Source organism: Suncus etruscus, chromosome 12 (assembly GCF_024139225.1).
Source record: "Suncus etruscus isolate mSunEtr1 chromosome 12, mSunEtr1.pri.cur, whole genome shotgun sequence".
NCBI lineage: Eukaryota > Metazoa > Chordata > Mammalia > Eulipotyphla > Soricidae > Suncus > Suncus etruscus.
The window spans coordinates 91407599-91430533 of record NC_064859.1 but is presented as its reverse complement, the minus strand read 5'-3'; the positions used below and the strand labels follow the sequence as shown (position 1 = coordinate 91430533).

General features: G+C 49.6%; 1 protein-coding gene across 1 annotated transcript in view; it reads right to left on the bottom strand.

Moving 5' to 3' along the window:
- Positions 1-17621, bottom strand: part of DPYSL5 (dihydropyrimidinase like 5) — a 67288-nt gene extending 49667 nt beyond the window's left edge. Inside the window, exon 1 of the mRNA XM_049784479.1 lies at positions 17451-17621. The gene's annotated coding sequence lies outside the window, so the exon portion shown is untranslated. The remainder of the gene's footprint in view (positions 1-17450) is intronic.
- Positions 17622-22935: the final 5314 nt, after the last annotated feature.

The window sequence follows — 22935 nt, the reverse complement described above, 5'->3', positions numbered from 1 at the left end:
CTTTCAGGGAGCCACAGGGCCCCTTGCCTGTGATTCTTGGACAAATGAGTCTTTTACACATAACACTGGGAAGGTTGTTATCTACAGCCGCTGTCCCTGGATTGAATTCCAGTACCACATACGGTCCCTAAGCACAGAGCATACAAGCCCTGAGCACAGCTGGGTATGAACCAAAAACCAAAAAAGCAAAACAAAACAAAACCAAAGACTAGACGAATCCGCTGATGGAACAGATTAGAGTGTAGAAATAGAAGCACATATACATGGTCAATTGATTTTCACCGAGTTGCCAAGGTAATTCGCTAGGGGAAGGGGAGACATTTCATCTAATGGTGGTAAAGCAAATAGATTTCCACATGGGGAAAATCAACTCCAAACAGATGATGAGCCTAATGATAAATGCTAAACTAGATGCATTTAGAAGAAAACATTCAGGGTCAGGAGCAATAGCACAGCAGAGAGGGAGGGTATTTGCCTTGCATGAGGCCAACCAGGACTCGATCCCGACATCCCATATGGTCCCCAGATATTGCCAGGCATGATTCCTGAGTGCAGAGGCAGGAGTAATCCCTGAGTGCCTCTGGGTATGGCCCCAAAACAAAACAAAACAAAAACATTCAAAAGAAAATCTTGGCTAGACAGGTAGTACAAGTAGCTAAGGGGCTTGCCTTGCATACAGCCAACCTCAATTCAATCTATACCACATATGGTCCCTAGATCCCCAGGAGAGATCCCTGAGCACAAGATCAGGAATAAGCCCTGAGCACTGTCAGGTGTGACACAAAAAAAAAACCAAAAACAAAACCAAAACACTTTATGGTACAAAGGGCTAAACAACATAAAAAAAAGCATGATGTCTAAAGAAAAATTTGGTAAGTGAAATTTTATTAACATTTAAAGTGTTTGCACATCCAGAGATAATCATTAAAGAAAACAAAAAGGCAAGCCTAAGGTCAGGACAAACCATTTGCAAAATATACACCTGGCCACCTGGCATACAAGGAAAGAGTCTTAACCCCTAGATTATCTCACCAACCTGGCTCAATCCCTGATCACATAAGGTCTCCTAGCTAGGAATAAGCCCTGATTACTACTGGATATGGTCCATGCCTCCAAAATTACAAAAAATATATGTGACGACAGACTAATGTCCCAAATATAAAAGAATAATAATATGAGCAACATATAAAAAATAAGTGTGGGAAATTCTAAGAGATTACAGGCAGCTACAAAAGGCAAATAAGTGCATGAAAAGGCACTTAAAGCATCAGGGAGATGCCAATCAATGCGACAATAGTCGCCACTTCACACCCACTAGAATGGTTCTGATGAAGGAGACAGATCATAGACAAGTGTTGGCAAGGCTGTGGGAAGGCAGGGAACTCACAACACACCCTAAGCAGAAACAAAATACGCAGCTGCTCTGGCAACATGGAACAGTTGCTCCCAAAAGTTCTCGAGTTAGCATATGACCCAGAAATTCCACCCTTCAGTCAAAGAGAGGAAAACATGTCATGCAAAAAAAAAAAAAAAAAAAAAAAAAACAAAAAAAAAAACCCTTGCATGTGAATGATGAATGTTCATTGCAGTCCCAAAGAGAAGCAAGTCAAAGACATTTTAAGAGGATTTGGAGGGATGCAAAGATAGTGCAACAGGTAAGGTCAACTGCCTTACTTGCAGTTGACCTAGGTTCTACTCCTGGCATCCTATATGATCCCCCGAGCATCATCAGTGATCACAGTGATCCCTGAGCACAGAACCAAGAATAATTCCTGAGCATCACAGGGTATAGCCCCAAATCCCAGAACAAGAGAGGGTTTCGGAGCTAAAGCTATAGCACAGTGGTAGAGCATTTGCCTTGCATACAGCCAACCTGGGGCAGACCTGGGTTCAATCCCCAGCATCCCATAGGGTCACTGGAGCCTGTCAGGAGCAATTTCTGAGTGCAGAGCCAGGAGTAACCTCTGAAAACCACTGGGTGTGACCCAAAACAAAAGAGTATTCCAAATGGGAAATCAGAAAAAGAGATACGAGACACAACTTAGTGGCAATAACATTTTGCACCCAGCTTCTGTGAAATGCAGCAGAGGAAGAAATGATGTGGAAAGAAGATAGATAAAAGGGAGACTCTAGGGGCCTGAGCGGTGGCACGGCGGTAGGGCATTTTCCTTGCACGTGGCTGGCCTAGGATGGACCGCAGTTCAATTCCCCGGCGTCTCATATGGTCCCCCATGCAAGAGTGATTTCTGAACACATAGCCAGGAGTAACCCCTGAGCATCACTGGGTGTGGCCCAAAAACAAACAAAAAAAAGGGGGAGAACCTGATTCACACATACCCCAGGACATCAGAAGTAATCTGGACCCAAAATGATCTCTTTCATCTGCAGGATATAAAGAAACACAGTAGGGGAATAATAAATGCTCAAAGGAACAGTCAGAGAAGGGTCCAATATGACACTGATGGAAGTTAATGGTCACTCCAGAGAATGGAATGCTGAAAAGAAGTACAAGTTGCCTGACACAGAGACAAGCTGTGGGGTGGAAGGGTAGCTGGGATCACTGATGGAGGGGGTGGAGCCTGGGAAAGGATGAGTGCTGGAACATTGTTTGCCTGAAACTCAATCATGAATCAGTTGGTAATTTTGCAACTCACAGTGATTCCATAAAAATTTAAAACATAATAATTTATTGCTGCCCTCCACCCAACCAAGCATTTAGAGATGGTTCCTGCCAGAATTATTATTTCTTGTTTATTTTGTTTGGGGCCCATACCTGGAGGTGCTCAGATTTTATTCCTGGCTCTGTGCTCAGGGATCACTCCTGGCAGGGCTTAGCGGGCCAGGAATCAAACCCAGAAGGTGCAAACACTACACTGTAGCTCTACTACTGCTCCACCCTCCCCACCCCTTTCCCCAGTGGCTCTTTTTTATTTTAACACAGACCAGATTCGGATAAAAGGGTTAGGAAATGCCATTACATCTGAACTTGGTGATGACATTTCTGCTAACAGGAGACAGTCCAGCCATCAGTTCACTGCTGAGCTCTAACCTACACCAGCAAGGAGGCCAGTAGGCTGTGACCCTCTGGCTGTAGGTGTCCGTATGCCCAGCACCAGACACTGCCTCAGCCATATTTATGCTCCCCAGTTCCCCAGCCTTACTACCCCAAATGCAGAAACATGTAACAAGGAGGCTTGGGTTTACTGAGACTGTATCCTGAGTGAGAAAGCACTTTCTTTTCCAGATCCTTCCGTACACCAAGAACACCGCAGCTGGCAGGGGCAAGGGCCTCCTAACACTGGGTACTTGCTAATTTCCCTTCATTTCCCTCACCACCCTGCTTTGTTTTCAGTGCCAGGCACTCCTCCTATGTGAGTCACACCCCTAGGCTCTGACTTCTCTTGGTAACAAAAGGAAGGCCTAGGCCCCTGATCCTAGTGGGCATAACACTCTTCTACTTACATTCTTTCAAAGGGATGCATCAGCACCATCAAGGGAGATGGGCTTTGTGATTAGCTTAGGAACCAGAAAAAAAAATGCAAAGAAAACTCATACAGAACTTCCCTTTGAAAGAATGTAAGTAGAAGGAGGTAAATTCATTTAAAAAACAACAACAGGGGCCAGGTGGTGGCACAAGAGGTAAGGTGCCTGCCTTGCCAGCGCTAGCCTTGGATGGACCACAGTTCGACCCCCCGGCGTCCCATATGGTCCCCCAATCCAGGAGCAACTTCTGAGCGCATAGCCAGGAGTAACCCCTGAGCGTTACCGGGTATGGCCCAAAAACCAAAATAAAATAAATAAAATAAATAAAATAAATAAAAACAACAACAACAACATTATGAGGGGGCTGGAGTGATATCACAGCGGGTAGGGCATTTGCCTTGCATGTGGCTGACTAGGGTTTGATCCCCAGCAAACCATATGGTCCCCTGAGCCTGCCAGGAGTGATTTCTGAACTCAGAGCCAGTAGTAACCCGTAAGTGCCAATGGTGTGCCCCCCAAAACCAAAATAACAACAACAACAATAAAAGCATTATGAAAGCGATCACAAAGATTCTAATTGTAACTAATAGCAATCAGTTGCAGGGATGTTTTCACTTTACTAATAAGCACAATTCATCAAAAACATCCCCATTCTATAAATAACAATAAAAAAATAAATAAAAGAAAAAATGCCCCATTCTACCTGGTTGTGTTCTGTGGGAGCCTTTATGGGGTGGGCGCTTGAACATACAAACGATAAATAGGATAAAAAGGAGGGGGGACAAGGCTGCTCCCTTCTTGAAGTTTCTTGAACTCCTCAATTTAGCACCTGCCAGGTCACCCCCACCCCCAATCTTTGTTCTTGTTGAGACTGAGGCACTGTCTACACCCAAAACACTGACAAGCCAGGTCAGACATTGGCACCAGCCAGTCCCCAGACACGGGGCCTATCACGGGCTTGCTTCTGCCTAAAGATGCAGGATTGCTCTGCGCAGGCAAGTGCATCGCTGACTTGGTTCCACCCAGGTGCATCACAGGGTTGGTTTCCTCCATGTGCATCACAGACTTGGTTCCATCCTTGTGATTCACAAACTCGGTTCACCCAGCTTGGATCCTCCTCCGTGTCTGGCCTGTCTACATTGTGAAGCCCTGGCATGCACCAGTGGATCCTGCATGATGCAAGCAAGCACTGTCCCACACACTCTCCTGCTCTGTGCCATGTGAATAGGATATTCCTTTCTGGTTCCACTGTGCCCGCCCCTGGCTGATCTTCAGGATCAGAAAGTGACATTGCTGGGGTCAAGGGCAGATGTGCACTGGATTCTGGGAGAGCAGAGCATTAGATGTAGCTGGTGAGCAACTGGGCAGTCTTGGCATAGCAGAGAGAGGGCATGTCTATTTATTCATCTATTTACTCATCTATCTTTTATTTTTGGGACCATCTTTGGCAATGCTCAGGGGCTACTCCAGGCTCAGTGTTTGGGGGGTTCTCCCACAGGGGACACTACAGTTCTAGGGTTCAGTCCCAGGTCTCCTGCATGCAAAGCCCATGTGCCAACCTGTTGAACTCTCTCTCCTGGGCCTAACGTTCCTTTAAATCTCAGCCAAATGGAGGCTTCCCCTGGTCTCCCATGCTGAGAAAGTTCTCAATTCAAAGTCTCCTCTATTCTGCGTGAGACCCTTTCCTTCCTCAGTGTCACCCAGCTCAGGGAGGTACCCAGCCACCAGTGACAGGCTGAGTAGAGTCCAAAGGCAGAGTCCGAAGTAGAGTCCACCTTACGCAACAGTAACTGGAGTGAGGACAGTGGTAGACTGTGGAAGCTTCTTGCTCTCCTGCCAGGCTGCTCAGCCCACAGCCCTATTGCTGCCTCTTGGCATTACTCCTGGTAGGCTCGAGGGACCATAATGGGTTGCTGGGGATCAAACCTGGGTTGGCCATGTGCAAGGCAAACACACTTCCCGCTGTACTATCACTCTGCCCCCCCCTTAAAGTAATTTTTTGTTTTGTTTTGTTTTGGGGTCACACCCAGGTGACACTCAGGGGCTACTCTTGGCTCTACACTCAGAAATCACTCCTGGCAGGCTCGGGGACCATATGGGATGCCAGGATTTGAACCACCGTCCTTCTGCATGCAAGGCAAATGCTCTACCTCCATGCTATCTCTCCGGCCTTCCCTTAAAGTAACTTTTTAAGTTACAGTCCTCAAAGGGCTAGGACAGGCAGAAGGCCTGGGTTCAAGCCCTGGCATTGTAGAGTCCCCGCAAAAAAACACTGTGTGTCATCTCTCCCTTCTCCGGCCTCCTCTCACTCCACCACCGCCACCACCAAAATATGTGCTTGAACAAAACTGCTCTTTAGCTAATGCAAGAGTCTGAGAAATCAACAGAGAAAACTCATCAGCCTTGCCCCGGGCAGTCAGGACAGTTCTGGAATGATCTTTGACCCAAAGTCTGCAACTTCAATCGGATTCCCATCTTTTCCGAAGGAAACAGGTGTGAGGAAACTGCTGTGCAAGTCACAGCATGAAGCCACTTGTGAGTTTAAAAAAGTTCATGTAAGCCAACATGCAGCCCTGCCCATGAACCCCCAAACCAGCCTACCCTCGTGTTTCAAACAGACGAGTTGCTGAAGAGACCCACACAGCTCGGTTCTATTTTTAAGCTGAAAAGCCTAAATGTGAAATTGGTTTCCGAACCGGCCAGTCTACCAACCTTCAGGCCAAAGGACCTATTAAAAAAATGATCTTTTTTAATCCCACCCTGCATCTTTCTACTTGGCATCGCTGCCCAAAACAGAACATATGTGTAGCCTTGGTCCAGCAACTCCATTCCTCAGAAGCCACGCAACAAAAACACACATATGTTCACCAAAACACATGGCACTAGAATGTTCTCAACAACCCTCTCTTCAAGGACAGTCCCCACTTGAATCTACCAGATGCTTGTCAGCACCACGAAGGATGAAAAATTGCAGGAGGAGATGCCTGGACTCAGTGAGTACTTCAGGGCAGGGGCAAGTGGCTCACCAGGACAGGGTGTAGTGGGCAGCTGGGCCCAAAGAAAGAAGGAATTTATCTTATTCTGAGGCTCCATCTGTAGAAGGTCCCAAACCAGACCAAGATGGCCTCTGCTAGAAGAAGTCATAGACATGACTAGGGACCCTGGAGGAGAAGCAGTGATGGGAAGGGACACCAAGGGTGTCCTGGGAAGGGTCTGGAAAGATCACTTGATTTAGTGATGATTACATGGATATCATGAGCTTGTGCCAATTCATGAAGCTGTGTGTGTGTGTGTGTGTGTGTGTGTGTGTGTGTGTGTGTGTGTGTGTGTGTGTGTGCTGTGTTTAGTCACCTGATGGTGGCCCAGGGGCTACTTCTGGCTCTGTGCCTGGGTGTTGCTCCTGATGGTGCTGAGGGTTAGGGGATCCATGAGTCATCCCACATGCACAGCATATATTTGGCCCACTGGGCTCCCTCTCCTTAATGGATACCTGAGACTTCATTCAAAAGGACTTTTTAGTTGTTGTTTTGTTTTGTTTTGGAGCCACACCTGGTGATGCTCAGGGGTTACTCCTGGCTATGTGCTCAGTAATTGCTCCTAGTTTGGGGGACCATATAGGGTGCTGGGGATTGAACTGAGATCCGTCCTGGGTCACCTGCATGCAAGGCAAATGCCCTACCACTGCACCAATGTTCCGGTCCCTCAATAGGATTTTTTGTTTTGTTTTTGAGAGAAAAAGGTTTGGGGCCACATCTGGTGGTTCCCAGGGCTTTCTACTGGCAGGGCTCAAGGGACCATATGAGGTGGTGAGGATCAAAACAGGGTCGGCCCCATGCAAGGCAAATGCCTACCCCTTGTGCTATCTCTCCAGCCCTACAAAGTTTTTTGTTTGTTTGTTTTTGTTTGTTTATTTTTTTTGTTTTTGGGTCACACCTGGCAGCGCTCAGGGGCCACTCCTGGCTCCATGCTCAGAAAATCGCCCCTGGCAGGCACGGGGGACCATATGGGATGCTAGGATTTGAATCACCATTCTTCTGCATGAAAGGCAAACGCCTTACCTCCATGCTATCTCTCCGGCCCCATCCCTACAATGTTTTAAAAAAGAAATTTCTTTAACTCTTCACCTGCCCCACTGCCTAGGAGATCACCATCGTCTGAGCGGGTAATTTCTCGTCCAGATATTTTGGCAATGTGATAAAGATTTATCATCCAAGTCATTCATTAAAGTCAAATTCCCCACTCATTGGAAACAGGAACTAAAAAAAGAAAGGAAATGAGAAAAGTGGGGAGAGGGCTATGTTTAAATTTTGATCATGAGGATGAAGATCGATCAAAGACAGAAACTCGCTGAAGTGGTAAAAATGATTAAGGCGGCAAGTTCTCATCAGTAATATTGAGGGACAAAGGGCAGAGCAGAAGAGAATGCAGACAGACTCATGGTGCAGGATGCTGGGATCGAACCAAGATCGACCGTGTGCAAGGGAAATGCCCTGCAAATGCCCTGGACCCGCTGTGCTATTGTTTCAGCCCCTACTGTGGACTACACTCAACTATGCGCAGGCATCACTCTTAGGAGAACTCAGTGGACCATTGGTAGTGCCCAGAATCAAAATGAGCTCAGCCACATGCAGGACAAGTGCCTTACACCTGTACTGTTTGCAGAAATTCTTTTCTGCAGACAATCTTGTAATTCATAAAACCCCAACCTCCATTAGATCAAATGAAGTTTTTTTGGTTTTTCTGTTTGTTTTTTGATTTTTGGGCCACACCAGGTGGTGCTCAGGGGTTACTCCTGGTTCTGAGCTCAGAAATCGCTCCTGGCAGACTCTGGGGACCATATGGGATGCTGGGGATGGAATCAGGGTTGGTCCTAGTTGGCTGCATGCAAGGCAAATGCCCTACTGCTGTGCTATTTCTCAGTCCACCCCCCCTTTTTTTTTCCAGGTCAAATGATTTTACATTTAAATGGTGAGCAGGGCCAGATTTCAGTGGCTGAAAAATCCTGCAAAAATCCCATTCCAGAGGCCAGAGTGGTGGTGCTAGGCGTAAGACGTCTGCCTTGCACACGCTAGCTAGGACGGACCATGGTTCGATCCCCCAACATCCATTATGGTCCCCCAAGCCAGGAGAGATTTATGATCACATAGCCAGGAGTAACCCCTGAGTGTCACTGGGTGTGGCCGAAAACCAAAAAAAAAAAAAAATCCCATCCCAGTCCCTCAGTTTTTCGGTCTTTATTCTCTATTGAACACCTTCTGGGGTAATGTTTTCTTTTTTTTCTTTCTTTCTTTTTTTCTAGGTACTACATGGATGCAAAAAGACATCCAGATTCTATTTTTAAACAAGTGCCATTTTTATAGCAGACTTAACCCTCACTAGATTCTCCCATTTGTTGTAAACTTGATGCCCAACAAGAAAGGTTCTCACTTGGTCAAGTGTTTATAGCCAGTTCTATGTGAGGGTTGGTTGGTTTTCTGTGTTAAGTGACTGAGGTAAGGCAGCCAATTCTTTACCCAACAGACACCCAGGAGAGCTGCTGTGGAAGGTATCTGTCAATATGGATAACGTGAAAAGAAAATGGCCTCAAGTAAAGGAATTTCTCCTCAAGAATGGACCTGGGCTCAACCATCATCACAGAAACTTTGCCCCCCAAAAACAGACATCAGCTCCTACTGAAGGTTTCACACCAGACTCGGCAGTGACCCAAATCATAGAAAACAATCTCTTCTTTGTGGTTTTGGGGTCACCCTTAAAGGCACTGAGGGTTTACTCCTAGATGTTGTGCTCAGGGATCACTCCTTGGCCATGACTAGGGGACCAAAAGAGGTGCCAGGGATGCCAGGGTTGACCAAGTGAAAGGCAAGTGCCCACCTATTGCTTCACATTAAATGGGGGTAAGAACAGGATTTACTCATCTGTTTCGTTTTGTTGGTGGGGTGGAGTTAGGGTCACACCCAGGGATGCTCAGGGATTAAGGGGTTACTCCTGGCTCTGTACTCAGGAATCACTCCTGGCAGTACTCAAGGGATCATACCGGATTGAACTCAAGTCAGCTGCATGCAAGGCAAGAACTCTACCCACTGTACTACCTCTTCTGTCCCTAGGAATTACTAATCAGAATAGAAAACCCTTGGCCAAGTTAGTGTTTTCAAAGAGGTTGCAGATGAAGTACTGTGGTAGGACTGGAGGGTCCTTACCCTTGGGTCCTGAGGTCTCTCCCCAGCACCAAGAAAAACAATTAAATAAATATAAGTAAGAAACAAATAGTTCTGTGATGCCAGGTGTATATCTCAGCTGGAAAACTTGAGATATTTTTATTTCTAATAATTTTCTATCAATCACACATGATCTCTCGTCCCATGCCCCAAGAACAGCTCAGAACTATAGCACCTCACCATCATTCCAGGAGCCTAATCAGGGTATAGGGGAAGATGTGCAGCAACACCAGCCAATGCCCCCACCACCACACCCCTGCATGCACACACACACACACACTCACACACACACACACACACACACACACACACACACACACACACACAGAGCGAGGCTCAGAGCACACTTCTGGAACATTCTTAACTCTGCAAGTTCTCAGCTGCCGCACAGCTGCACTTCAAGAGATTCAGGCTGCTCTTCCCACGCTTCGAGGTTGAAGCCCTTAATCCACACAACCCCTCTGTGGACACCCCCCACAGCAGCTTGCCCTGGTCCCTCGGGAAGAAATCTTGAATGGAGGAGCCCAAACATTTTTGGGGGGAGTGATAGGGAAGAGGGTATTAAGTAAGAGACATGTTCCAGGTGTGTGCGAGGGCAGACACCGCTCTGGGGATGTCCAGCACGAATTTGTAACTTCTACTCTGAGACCCTATTAGAGAGTAGTAGCCTGTTGGGTTACACCTTAACCCAAAACAAAGATTATCCCTGGTTTCTTTGTATGTTTGTTTACAACTTGGATCTATCCCCCAAACATAGATCGTCTTACTTGTAAACCTGAGTGGGTTTACTGCCTTACCCAGGGGTGGTCCCTGTACTCAATAAAAATGGTAGTTCTGGCAGGTAGGGGGCTCCATACAAGGTAGAAGACTGCCAGACTACACGTGTTTCACCCTCAGCCTGGTTTGGATTATTTCATGCTCACCCTGATTCAGACTCGTTCATCTAGGTCTGGAGATACAGAATGTGGGGTAATTTTACAGTAGCCAACTTGGGATTTCACCCCAAGTGTTCTGGTTCTTACCCAGGTTCCCTTTCCTGAGACTGGAAAGGAGCAGAGAGGTTCACACAGGAAGCGGCTGGGAAGGATAGTCCAATGGGCAGGGCGCCTGCCTTGAACATAGCTGACCTGGGTTTGATCCCCAGGTCCCATATTGTCTCCAGAGCACCACCATGAATAATTGTTCAGCAGCACCAGTATGGCCAAAATAAAAGCCCAAAATAACACACACAAAAAACTGAGCTGTGGGCCTGGAGATATAGCACAATGGCGTTTGCCTTGCAAGCAGCCGATCCAGGACCAAAGGTGGTTGGTTCGAATCCCGGTGTCCCATATGGTCCCCCCGTGCCTGCCAGGAGCTATTTCTGAGCAGACAGCCAGAAGTAACCCCTGAGCACCGCCGGGTGTGGCCCAAAAACCAAAATAAAAAACAAAACTGAGCTGTGGGTAATGGGAGGGCTTGGGTACTATGTTGAAGTCTGATTACTTTCCTTTGTTCTCTTTGGGTGGGGGGGGTTATTTCTAAACATTTCCCAAACAGAATTACTCAGGGCTATTTGGGGCCATTCCTAATAATACTCAGGCAGCTGAGTCAATGGTTCAATATGGTAGTGGGGGTCCCCAGACAGCCATTTATGCTAGGAGTAAACCATGTGGTGCTGGAAATCTTTGCAAGGCAGTTGCCCGGCCCCTGAGCTGTCTCTGAGCCCCATCAGTCCATTCCTTTTCAGTTAAACAAGCTCTGGGCCAGGGCTGTACCACAGGGGGAGGACTGAAGCTTTCAGGCACAAGGCCCTGGGTCTTAGCTTGGCACTGACAGACAACTACAGGGTCCCCGAGGAAGAAACTAGAACCAGTCAGGAGCCATCTTCCTGCATGAATTTCCTCCCTGAACACAATTAGTGTTGGCTTTTGAGATGCATCTTCAAGTTCATTAGTAATTCATATTCTAATAGCTGAAGTTTGCCTTCCTATAAAAAATTCAAGGCAAGTGATGGTAAAATTATTTTTCATTTATTCACCAGCAGTGCAGTCAAATCAAAATCTCCTTGTAATTCTTATTCAACTCCTCTCCCAATAATAAGACCTTCTTAGAAACAGACTCTGGTGAAATAAGACTGAAATCCTGTCTTCTAACACTTCAAACAAAAAAAAATGCATGAATGGGGGGCCGGAGAGATAGCATGGAGGTAAGGTGTTTGCCTTGCATGCAGAAGGTCGGTGCTTTGAATCCCGGCATCCCATCTGGTCTCCCGAGCCTGTCAGGTGCGATTTCTGAGCGTAGAGCCAGGAGGAACCCCTGAGCGCTGCAGGTGTGACCCAAAAACAACAACAAAAAATGCATGAATAGGAATCCAATTTAATCAGGACTTGGTTAATTTTAGGGGGCTGGAGAGATAGCACAGTAGTTAAGGCTATCTGCTGACCCTGGGCAGACCCTGGTTTGATTCCCAGCATCCCATATTAGCCAGGAGTAACTCCTGAGCATCTCTGGGTGTGGACCCCCACCCCCAACACACACAAGAACTTTGGTTAATTTTAACACCAGAAAGACAAATAGGATCTTTTTTTTTTTTTTTTTTTTTTGGTTTTTGGGCCACACCCGTTTGACGCTCAGGGGTTACTCCTGGCTATGCACTCAGGAATCGCCCCTGGCTTGGGGGGACCATATGGGACCATATGGGGGATCGAACTACGATAGCGCTTACAAGGCAGATACCTTACCTCTAGCACCATCTTCCCGGCCCCGACAAATAGGATCTTACAGTCCCTGTTCAGGTAATAGAGACTTCCCTAGGGGCAGAGCCAGAGCACAGCAGGGAGGGCATTTACTTTGCACAGAGAAGACCCAGGCTCATCCTTGCCACCCCATCTGGTCCCCCAAACCTGCCAGGAGTAAATCCTGAATGCTAGCAGGTGTGTCTTCCCCCACTCCTCCCACACACTTGACTTCTACCTCGCAACACTGACTTAAGGTATCCAGATATAGCTCTGTGAAACAGCACACACATTATATGTAAGGCCCTGAGTTCAATCCTGGACACCACCGTTAAAACACCACCGTTAAAACAAAGTATTCAGCCAGAGTAGTAGCATAGTGGTAGGGTGCTTGCCTTGCACGCAGGTGACCTGGAACAGACGCAGGTTCGATCCCCAGCATCCCATATGGTCCCCCTGCGATTTCAGAGCACAGAGCCAGAAGTAACCCCTGAGAGTCACTGGATGTGGCCCCAAAAAGCAAACAAACAAAATTAACTATATAATTTCAAATGTGGGGCCGGAGTGATAGCACAGTGGTAAGGCGTTTGCCTTGCATGCAGTCAACACAGGACGGACCCTGGTTTGAATCCCAGCATCCCATATGGTCCCCCAAGCCTGCCAGGAGCAACTTCTGAGCACAGAGCCAGGAGTAACCTCTGAGCACTGCCAGGTGTGATCCAAAAACAAAACAAAACAAAACAAAATATTGGAATCCTAATGTACCCTAGAGATTTGCTCATAGATCTGATGGCCTTTGATCTCTAGTTCCCCAAACCTAATGAGAATCTACATGATCACTGAGCAGAAGTTTTCAGATGACCACTGTGGGAGGACAGAGGGGGTACGGGTACCCAGATGAAGGCACCTCCAAACCACCCAGGTCTAAGTATATTAATGGAGCAGACTATCCTTGTTGCCCAGCCTGGGTCTGTGCCATGAAGGAGGAAGTGTTGAGGGTACAAGTGAGATCTTTGGACCTGGAGATGGTCCAGCAGGTGGAGCCCTGGCTTTGCACTCTCCTACCCAGGTCCAATCCCTGTCATTGCAGGGCAGGGTTCAATCCATGCCCCTCTAGGAGTGATCCCTGAGCACAGAGCCAGGAGTAAGTTCTAAGCACCTCTGTGCTCTCCCCTAAACAAAAAGAATCATCAGATCTTTGTGAAGTCCCTAAGATTGGACAAATGGAGCAGGCACCCCCGAAAATATGGGTACATAAAGTCCTTCTCTAGGCTATGTCTCCAGGGCATTGGCACAGGCTGGATAATTGGGCCTTCCTCAGCCTTAGACACCCCTCCCTGGGGATCAGGGTGATTACAGCCAACTGTAATAGGGTCATACCCTAAATAAATGCAGAAACTCTTCAAAAAGAACAAAGAGGAGGAGCCAGAGTGATAGCACAGAGAAGAGAGCACTTCCTTTGCATGTGGCTGATCAGGGTTCGACCCCTGGCATCCCATATGGTTCCCAAGCACTACTGGAAGTAATTCCTGGGTGGAGAACCAGGAGTAACAACTGAACACTGCTGGGTGTGGCCCCCCAAAAACAGGAGTGGGGAGACACAAAGAGATAGCTAAGGCGCCTCTGCCTTGCATGTAGCCAATCCTGGTTCAAACCCTAGACCTATGGTCTCCAAAGCACCACCAGAAGTGGTCCCTGAGGAGCCAAGGAGTTGTCCCTGAGCACCATCGGGTATAGTCCAAATCCACCAAAGACCCCAAAATAATTAAAAAAAATATATACCAGGCCCAAGGGGCTGGAGAGATAACACAGCTATAGGGCATTTGCCTGGCACACAGCCAATCCAGGATGGACCTTGGTTCAAAGCACTACATCTGGTCCCCAAGTCTGCCAGGAGCTATTTCTGAGTGCAAAGCTAGGAGTAATCCCTGAGCACCAACGGTTGTGACCCAAAAATTAAAAAACAAAAACAAAAACCTGGCCCTGGGGAGATAAGTTAAGTGATAGAGCACATGGCTACTATAGGCAAGGACGAGTTTGATCTCTGGAACCACATGGTCCTCTAGTTTCACCAGGATCAGCCCCAAGACCCAGAGCACAGCCAACCATGACCCCCAGAAAATCATGGACTGGACTGTGCTTAGCAGTGGAGCAAACCTCACGCATGCTTGATGCCAATGTTCAATTCTTGGCATAAAAAAATAAAAAATAATAGAGTAAATGGGGCCTAAGCAATAGGAGAGCAAGTAAGGAGCTTGCTTGGCCCAATGTTCAATTCTTGGCATAAAAAAATAAAAAATAAAAAATAATAGAGTAAATGGGGCCTAAGCAATAGGAGAGCAAGTAAGGAGCTTGCTTGGCCCAAAGCTGACACAGCTCTAGGCTCAGTATCCCATAAGGTCCCCAGAGCACTGCCAGGAGTCATTCTGAGCACAGTCAGGAGTAACCCCTGAGCATCGACGGGTGTGGTCCCCCAGAAAGAATAAGTAAACCAACAGGACATCCTCTGCCGAAACTGTCCCCCACTGGGTGATGACAGAAAAACTCATGTCCCAGCTGCAAGCATTCTTTCCTAAGCAAAGAGCTTGGGTTTCCACTATTTGGGTCGGTTCATTTTGTAAAAAAGCGCCCCCAGGAGGGGTTAGCAGAATAACCATTTATGTGTGAGGCCTGGGCTGGAGGCCAGAACACCCCCAAACTCTGCACGCCACTTCCCAGCCTGTCCTTCCGGACCAGCCCTCCAAGAAGCCAATCTGAGCAAGCAACTGTCCTTGACAAGTTAGCATGATCAAGCCCATCTCTGAGATCCAGAGGCCTCTGGGCACTGCCCAAAGGGGACCCGGAGCTGGCAACTCCCTCAATTCTGACCAAGAGCCAGCAAGCAGCCCCCGCACCAAAGTAACCTTGCAGATATGGAAGCAAATCCCAAGGTCTCTCCTTGAGATCAAGATGCTCAAAGGCTCCTCAGTGAACTGAATGGCAAGAATAAGTCACAGCAGTTCTAGGATTTGGCCAAGTTTCCTCCCCTCCAGGACTGGGGTGGAGATGGGGTGTGTTTCAGCCTAGTTCTTCCCTCTTTTTTTTTTATTTTTGTTTTTATTTAAATTAATGATAATGTAAGTATCATTGCATTATCTGGAAAGGTTTCCTGTAATATCCACCAAGTGCCTACCATAAAAAACCAGCAGAGAATTCTACACGTGGGAAACCCGAAAGGTACTGGAATATAGGCGGGCAGGGTTGGCAGTGCCAGAAAGCTGTGCTCACTCTATTTTATTTTCCTTTGCTGTCCTTCTGCACCCACCCCCTGGGCAAGCGGCTGTCCACCAGCCTCCAACCACACGGAGCTCCCGCCTTGGCCACCTAAGACAATGCTGGTTAAGTCTGCACAGGATGGCCAGGCTGGCTTGGGTGTGGTCCCTGGCAAGGGGTGGGGGCTTGGTCCCAGCAGCAGGCAGGAGGGCACACTGGGCCAGAAAAGTGCCCCGCATCTCCTGGGAACCCCAATTTTTATCCCCAGCTCTGCCAACTCCCTCTAAGACCACACAAAGCCCCCAGATGAACCTGCCCGGTGGATGCAGCCTGGGCGACGACACAGGGGCCCCAAAGGCCGGGCAGTGTTTTGGGGGGAATGCATGGTTCCTGGTCAGAAGGAACCACGCATCTGGGCGCCCCAACACAAACCCCTCAGAGATGGGCACGTGCTCAGAGATGTCTCCGGGGATTTTATTTTTCCTTTTTTGCAGCCCCCAAGAGCCTGGGTGGAGGGGCTGGCTGGTGTCGGGCGGATCCCAAGGGCCGCTATTGTTCTCCGGGCCTTGGCAGTGGCGGGAGACGTCCCCCCATTCCGCCGCCCGCCTGCTGCATCTGCCATGGGGGGGACCAGGCCTTTCAGCGAGGCCAGAAAAGGGTGCAAAGCGGCGCTGCAGTCCCCAGCCAGCCCCAGGCCGCGTCCCCCACCGGCTGCTCCCCCAGACTCGAGACAAAGCTCGACTTGAGGCCCTCCAGCCTGATGCCCCCCCCCATCCACCTGCTCCGGTGCGCCCCAGCGCCCCACAATCCAGCGCCCCGCGACCACGCCCAGCACCACCTGCTCCACTCCAGGGTCCACCCCTGGCGCAAAAGAATCGCGGGGACTCGAGGTCCCCTCCTCCCCAAACCCAGGCGGTCCCCACCCTCCTCCCGGTCCCTCCTCCCCTCTGCATTCTTCATGCGCCCGGGGCTCGCCTCTCCTCGCCACCTACTCCATGTTCCATCCCTCGCACCCCAGACCCGCCCCCACATCTCCAGCCTCCCCAAACCCTCCTCTCTAGTGGCACCCTCCTCCCTGTCAACCTGTCCCCCACCCAGCTCCTCCGTCTCGCCGTCTGGGCGCAAACCAGGCCTCGCCAACATTTGAGCGCCCCCCACCCAAATCTCTCCAGCTCGGAATCCAGGGGTCCCCCCCACTCCCTGGCCCTCCAAGATGATCGATGCTGCTTGCAGATCCCCGCAGGCCTCGAGCAAAGGGTCCGAGCTTCCCAGAGGGGCAGCAGAGGGGCCTTTTGTGGGTTCCAGCAGGTGCCTTGGAGAGGGGGACCAGGGCTGGCCAGGCCGCGCACAGCCGCGCGCAAGGGCTCTCCAGTCTTGGGGGGGCCTTGGGGGTAAAAAAAAAAGGTGGTGGGCAGCTAGGCAAACCCCACCCGATCTTCCAGAGGCTATCCCCAGTCCCTCCATCGCCAAAGCAGGGCCAGAAGTACACCCCCTTTTTGCCTTTTGGCTAAATCTGTTTACCCAATTCTTGGAGAGCCCCACGAGGAGAATGCAGTCAAGCCCCAAAGGATTGGGCGTACAAAGAGGTGCAAGCTCGGACCCGGTCCAGCTATCCCCGGGGACCCAGCCACCAGCCACACCTCCACCGCGCGTCCCCAACTGCAAGGCCATCCCTAGGGCGCACGGCGCACCCAGCCCTTTTGGGGCGCCTCGGGGAGAGACAGAACCAGGAGCCCCGGCCCGGGTGGAGCACTCCTGGCTAAGCAGAACCACCATCACCCACTCTGCACGATGCCAAGCCCGCTCGATGGTCCGTTATCCTTCTGCCCGTCTGCCCGTCCGTCCTCGCGTCTCCACCGGCCTGCGGGGCGCAGGGGCGGCGGCTCCAGGAGCGCGCGCTGGCTGGATCTCTGGCTCTCTGGCTCGCTCGATCGCTCGATCGCGCGGGGTGCAGGAGTCGGGAGAGCGAGTGGGGAGGGACGTGGGCGGGTTCGAGGCGGCCTGGGCCAATCACCGGCCCCACGGCTCCTCCCCGGGGCTCCCCCACTTTGGGCCCCGCAGGTTTCGGGGGAGGTGAGCGCGCAGCCTCTGCCACCGCCCTGGGGAGACTACACATCCAGACAGGCCCAGGGGCCCGGCTGGGGTCCGAGAGAGCCCCTTGGAACCATACCCCCCAAGCCCCCAGACCCTGCCCAGCTCGCCACCACCCCCTGACAGCTGTCCGCGTTCCTTGGGGTCTCCATGGAGACTCGCCCCGCTTCACAAAGCAGAGCCGCCTGCAGGCGTGGGGATGGGGTCCCCCGGGAAGGCGACGGGGCGGGTCCCGGCGACGTGTGGCCTCCCCTCCCCACCCGAGGGGCTCAGACAAGGCCCCGGCTGCTGCCCACCGAGCCCCCCACTCCACCCCCGGGACCCCATGCCTTCCCAGGTCCCTGCTGGGTTGGACCGCAGAGCTGCTGCTTGCTCTGGGTGGATGCTCCGGGGCTGCGATGTGGTCGGCCCTGGGGGTTGCTTGAGTTTGCATCTGGCTCCCCTGGGAGGCCCCTAGGGCGTGGGGGGGGGTCTCGAGCCCAGAATTTATCCTCCCAGTTTCTGACAACTCCTTTCTGCAGCCTTCCTGATGGGGATGTTTTCGAATTCAGTTCGCATCTTATTCGCCCTGCATGTTCTCTCCCTTCTGGTGTTCAAAACACACACGGTTTCATAAAAATAAGAAAAATGGCAACTCTTTGGGGGTGACTAGGCTGGAGCCCTTCCTGCCTCCCCACCCACGTGGGGTCTTCCCTAAACCCCAGAGGGTTCAGAAGCGGCCCTGGGACTGACTCTCTCCGAGTGTGTCTCTGTCTCTGTCTGTCTATCTCTGTCTCTGTGTCTCTGTCTGTCTGTCTCTGTGTTTGTCTCTCTGTCTGTCTATCTCTGAGTGACTGTCTCTGTCTATCTGTCTCTCTCATTTTCCTCTCCGCCCCCCCCCTCCTGTCTATCTCTCCAACTCTCCTCTGCTCCGTACCCCTAACCCCTCGAAAGTGAGTTCCCTTGGTCCCTTTCTAGCTAGCCCTGCCCTTCGCCATGGGCTCAAGCCATGGACCAGGCCCTGGAGGCTGCGAGCATCAATCACCCCAGTGTTCACCTCCCCTGGGAGGAAGGTCTTCTTTACTTCTCTCTCCACCATCCCTTTCTTCTCGGTCCCCACCCCAAAAATAGAGTCCCCCAGGCTGGGTGTGGCCGGGAAACCTTGGAGAAGCCTCAACCCTTCCTTTTTCTCAGAGTGGGGTGAAGGGGCACCCTCTGCAGTGCTTGGGGTTTACTCCTGGCTGGATGGGATGGAAGACAGGCCCATATGTTAGGAAAGGGATGGAACCGGGGCCTTGTGCCAGGCAGAGCGCCCTCCCCGCTGTTCTACCATGCCAGCCTGGAGGTGGCCCCTCCTTCCTGCTCCAGGCCAGGGTGCTGCCCTTCGGCTTAAGCAGGACTGCCCACCATGGCTCTGAGCCCACTCCAGGATCGGGATCGAAGCAAGAGGAACGAAGCTGCAGCAGCCGGGAGGTGCCACACCGAGCTTCTTGCCTGAGAGAGGGGTACCCTCTAGTGGCTGCCAGCGCTCTCTGCGGTGCCCATGCATCCAACTGAGAGCTGGTAATTTTTTTTTTTTTTTTTGGCCAGGCTTGATGGTAGCTGTATTTCTTTTTAATCTGGGATCTTTGGAAAATAGAAAGAGCACACTACTTACAGTCAGTAAGTACTTACTGGATCTGCTGATATCTGGTATTTGCTTTCCAGTTATTTGACCTTGGGAAAGTTACTTAGTCCATCTGAACGTGAACACAGAACTGAGGAGTCATTTTTTTCTCTTCTTTCTCTTCCTTCCTTCTTCTCTCCCTCCCTTCCTTATTTCCTTCCTTCCTTATTTCCTTTCTTTCTTTTTCTCTTTCTTTCTCTTTCTTTCTTTCTTTCTTTCTTTCTTTCTTTCTTTCTTTCTTTCTTTCTTTCTTTCTTTCTTTCTTTCTTTCTTTCTTCCATTCTTCCTTCCTTCCTTCCTTCCTTCCTTCCTTCCATTCTTTCTTCCATTCTTCCTTTCTTCCTTCCTTCCTTTCTTCCTCTCTTTCTCTCTTTCTTTTTCTTTATTTCTTTTCTTTCTCTCTCCCCTGGAGTATCAACTTTCCCTATGTAGTGCCACAAAATAATCAGTGCTGGCCACATGCAGGGCAAGTGCCTTATCCCCCATAATACATTCTTTTAACCTGACTGTGATAATTTCATGAGGAAATGCTGTTACAGGGCAGAGCTGTTATACTCAATAAATGTAGTGATTATTCATTTATTTGGGTGGTTACTGAACAATACAAGGGCATGAGACTTCCTGTTTTAAACAACCACAAAAGATCCATGTTGAGACTTTTATGATACTGAACATGTGACCAACTTAGAGAAAGTGGAATAGGAATTCAGCGGAGAGAGAAATTGGTTTAGGAACAGCATCAGAGAAAGGAGGACTTAGATTTGGGTACTGATTTGCTAAGTGGTTCTAAGTAGAGATGGAAGTTTATAGCCAGGAGTAGGCAAGCTCTTCTGCCAGGTCTACTTGAATATTTATAATATCAACCATGGCTATATGATATAGGCAAAACAGGCCCCAGGAAACCAATAAGAAGCATCCAACTCTGTCCAGTCATGGACCTGACCAGACCCAAAGATATGCCTACAGACCGAATATTCCTCACCACTGTTCTAGAATAAAAGAGACAAAGCTTTTGGATGGAGGAGGCAAGGGGGCATTTGGAAAGTGACTGGTAACCAATCATGACTGGCAAGTGAAGTTTCTGAATGGGAGAGGAGGAAGATCAGATAATGAGGCAACTTGGCGATGGGACCACTCTTGACAACACTTGGGGCTTTCATGAGTAAATGGCGGGGAGGCAAATGCCCCAAATTATTCCCAATCACCAGATTCTGAATTAGAGATGAGTAGTAGGTCAGAGTCTGAATAATAGATCATAAAGGGGATAAAAGAAGAGAGTCTTAGGTGTCACTAGTTCTACTCCATGTGACAAAAGTACCATTCATTTCTCACAGCCAAGGAGCTCCACACGTGAGAGGGAAAGTCTTGGTGCTCCAGTAGTGAAGCCGGGGCCTGGGCCCTAGGCCTAAGGCCAAATTGAGCTCCTTTTCCCTCCAGAAGTCGCCAGTCAGTGCAGTGGCTTCAGTTACTGACTGACTCCAGAAGAGCCCCAACGGCCTTTGACGTTCCTGCCTCCACCACTTTCTCCTCAGGAGGGCTCTTCATCATCCCAGCGGCAACTTCCTTCTGCCACCTTCTTTCACCTTTCTCCCTCTCTGCCAGGGTGGCAGATACCATGTGAAGGTGACTTGATCTTGTTTTTTGTTTTTTGGGCCACACCCGGCGGTGCTCAGGCGTTACTCCTGGCTGTCTGCTCAGAAATAGCTCCTGGCAGGCACAGGGGACCATATGGGACACCAGGATTTGAACCAACCACCTTAGGTCCTGGATCGGCTACTTGCAAGGCAAACACCGCTATGCTATCTCTCCAGCCCCTGACTTGATCTTGTGAGACACCTGTAGCTGTGAATTAGGAAGATGATCACGTGGCCACTGAGAGAGACGAAGACAGTGTGGGTGCAGGGAGATGACCCACACAGCATCAGGTCATCCCACCCCCTGTGTTTCCCTAGAGCCTGAGTGCAAGTAGGTCCCACCCCCAAATCATCTGTTGTTTCCCCAACAAATCAACAAACAAAATCTCTTCTGGCTTAAGTAAACCCCCCCAACCACATATGATGCTTTTTTGTTTTGGTTTTGGTTTGTTTTGGGGACACACCCAGACGTGCTCAGTAGTTACGCCTGGCTCTTCGCTCAGAAATCACTCCTAGCAGGCTCGGGGGACTATATGGGATGCTGGGAATTGAACCCAGGTCTGTTCCGGGTTGGCCTTGTGCAAGGCAAACACACTACCGATGTGCTATTACTCCAGCCCCTGCTGCTTTATTTTGAAATTTCAATGTTTCCTTTGGAAGTAATTTTTTTGTTTCTTCTCTCAGAACTCAAGTGGTCTCAAAAGAACAAAGAATAGAAGGAATTTCTGGATAATTCCAAAAATCCTTAGCCCCAAAGTAGAAAGTCATTTTTTTTTTTTTTGGTGTTTGAGCCACACCTAGTGACACTCAGAGGTTACTCCTGGCTATGCGCTCAGAAATCGTCCCTGGCTTGGGGGACCATACGGGATGCCGGGGATCGACTTAATTTGTCCTAGGCTAGTGCTCTCAAGGCAGAGACGCCTTACTCCCTGCGCCACCGCTCCAGCCCCAGAAAGTTTAAATTATTTTTATTTTTGGTTTTGGTCAGGTCTTACTACTGACTCTGCACTTAGGGATCATTCCTGGGGAGGGTCAGGGGACCATATGAGCTGCCAGGAATCAAATCATCAAATCTGGGTCGACCATATGCAAGGCTAGCACCTTCCTTGCTGTATTATCTCTTCAGTGTCAAAGCTCCCATTTGTATTTGTTTCATCCTCCTACAAAGATTTGCAGCTGAAAGACCCTAGAAATTGGTGCCCCAAAGCCAGAACTATACAGAGGAGGATAAGGAGGCTGTGTTTCAACTACACTGTCCCTGAACAAATCTCTTACTTGGGCACGAATGGGCGCGTGGGCGTATGGACAGGAAACACCTCCCAAGTCAAAGCAATCACCTCCACAAAAATGCAGCGACTAGGGGCTGGAGTGATAGCACAGTGATATGGCACGCAGCCAACCTGGGAAGGACCCAAGCTTGATCCCCCGGCATCCTATATAGTCTCCTAAGGCTGCCAGGAGTGACTTCTGAGTGCAGAGCCAGGAATAACCCCTTAGCGTCACTGGGTGTGACCCCAAAACCAAAAATAAATAAATAATTATTCATAAAAATAAATAAATTAAATTTTTTTTTCAAAAATTTAAAAATGCAGCGACCAAACATCACTCCTGTTAGTGCTTGGGTGTTAGTTCTGGATCTGTGCTCAAGAGTTACTCCTGGCTCTATGCCCAAGGACCACTCCTGGCAGGGCTCAGGGATGCTGAGGATGAAACCTGGGTTGGCCACATGCCAGGCAAATGCCCTCCTGGCTGTCCTATCTCTCCAGCCCTGATTTCATAATTTATTTTTTGACCCCCCTTGTTGCTGTCGTTGAAATGGGGGGAGGCCCCTTAAATGTAATTGGTCCAAATCTAGTTGTGGCTCCTGCAACTGTGCTCACCAGGGGTGGCACCTTGTG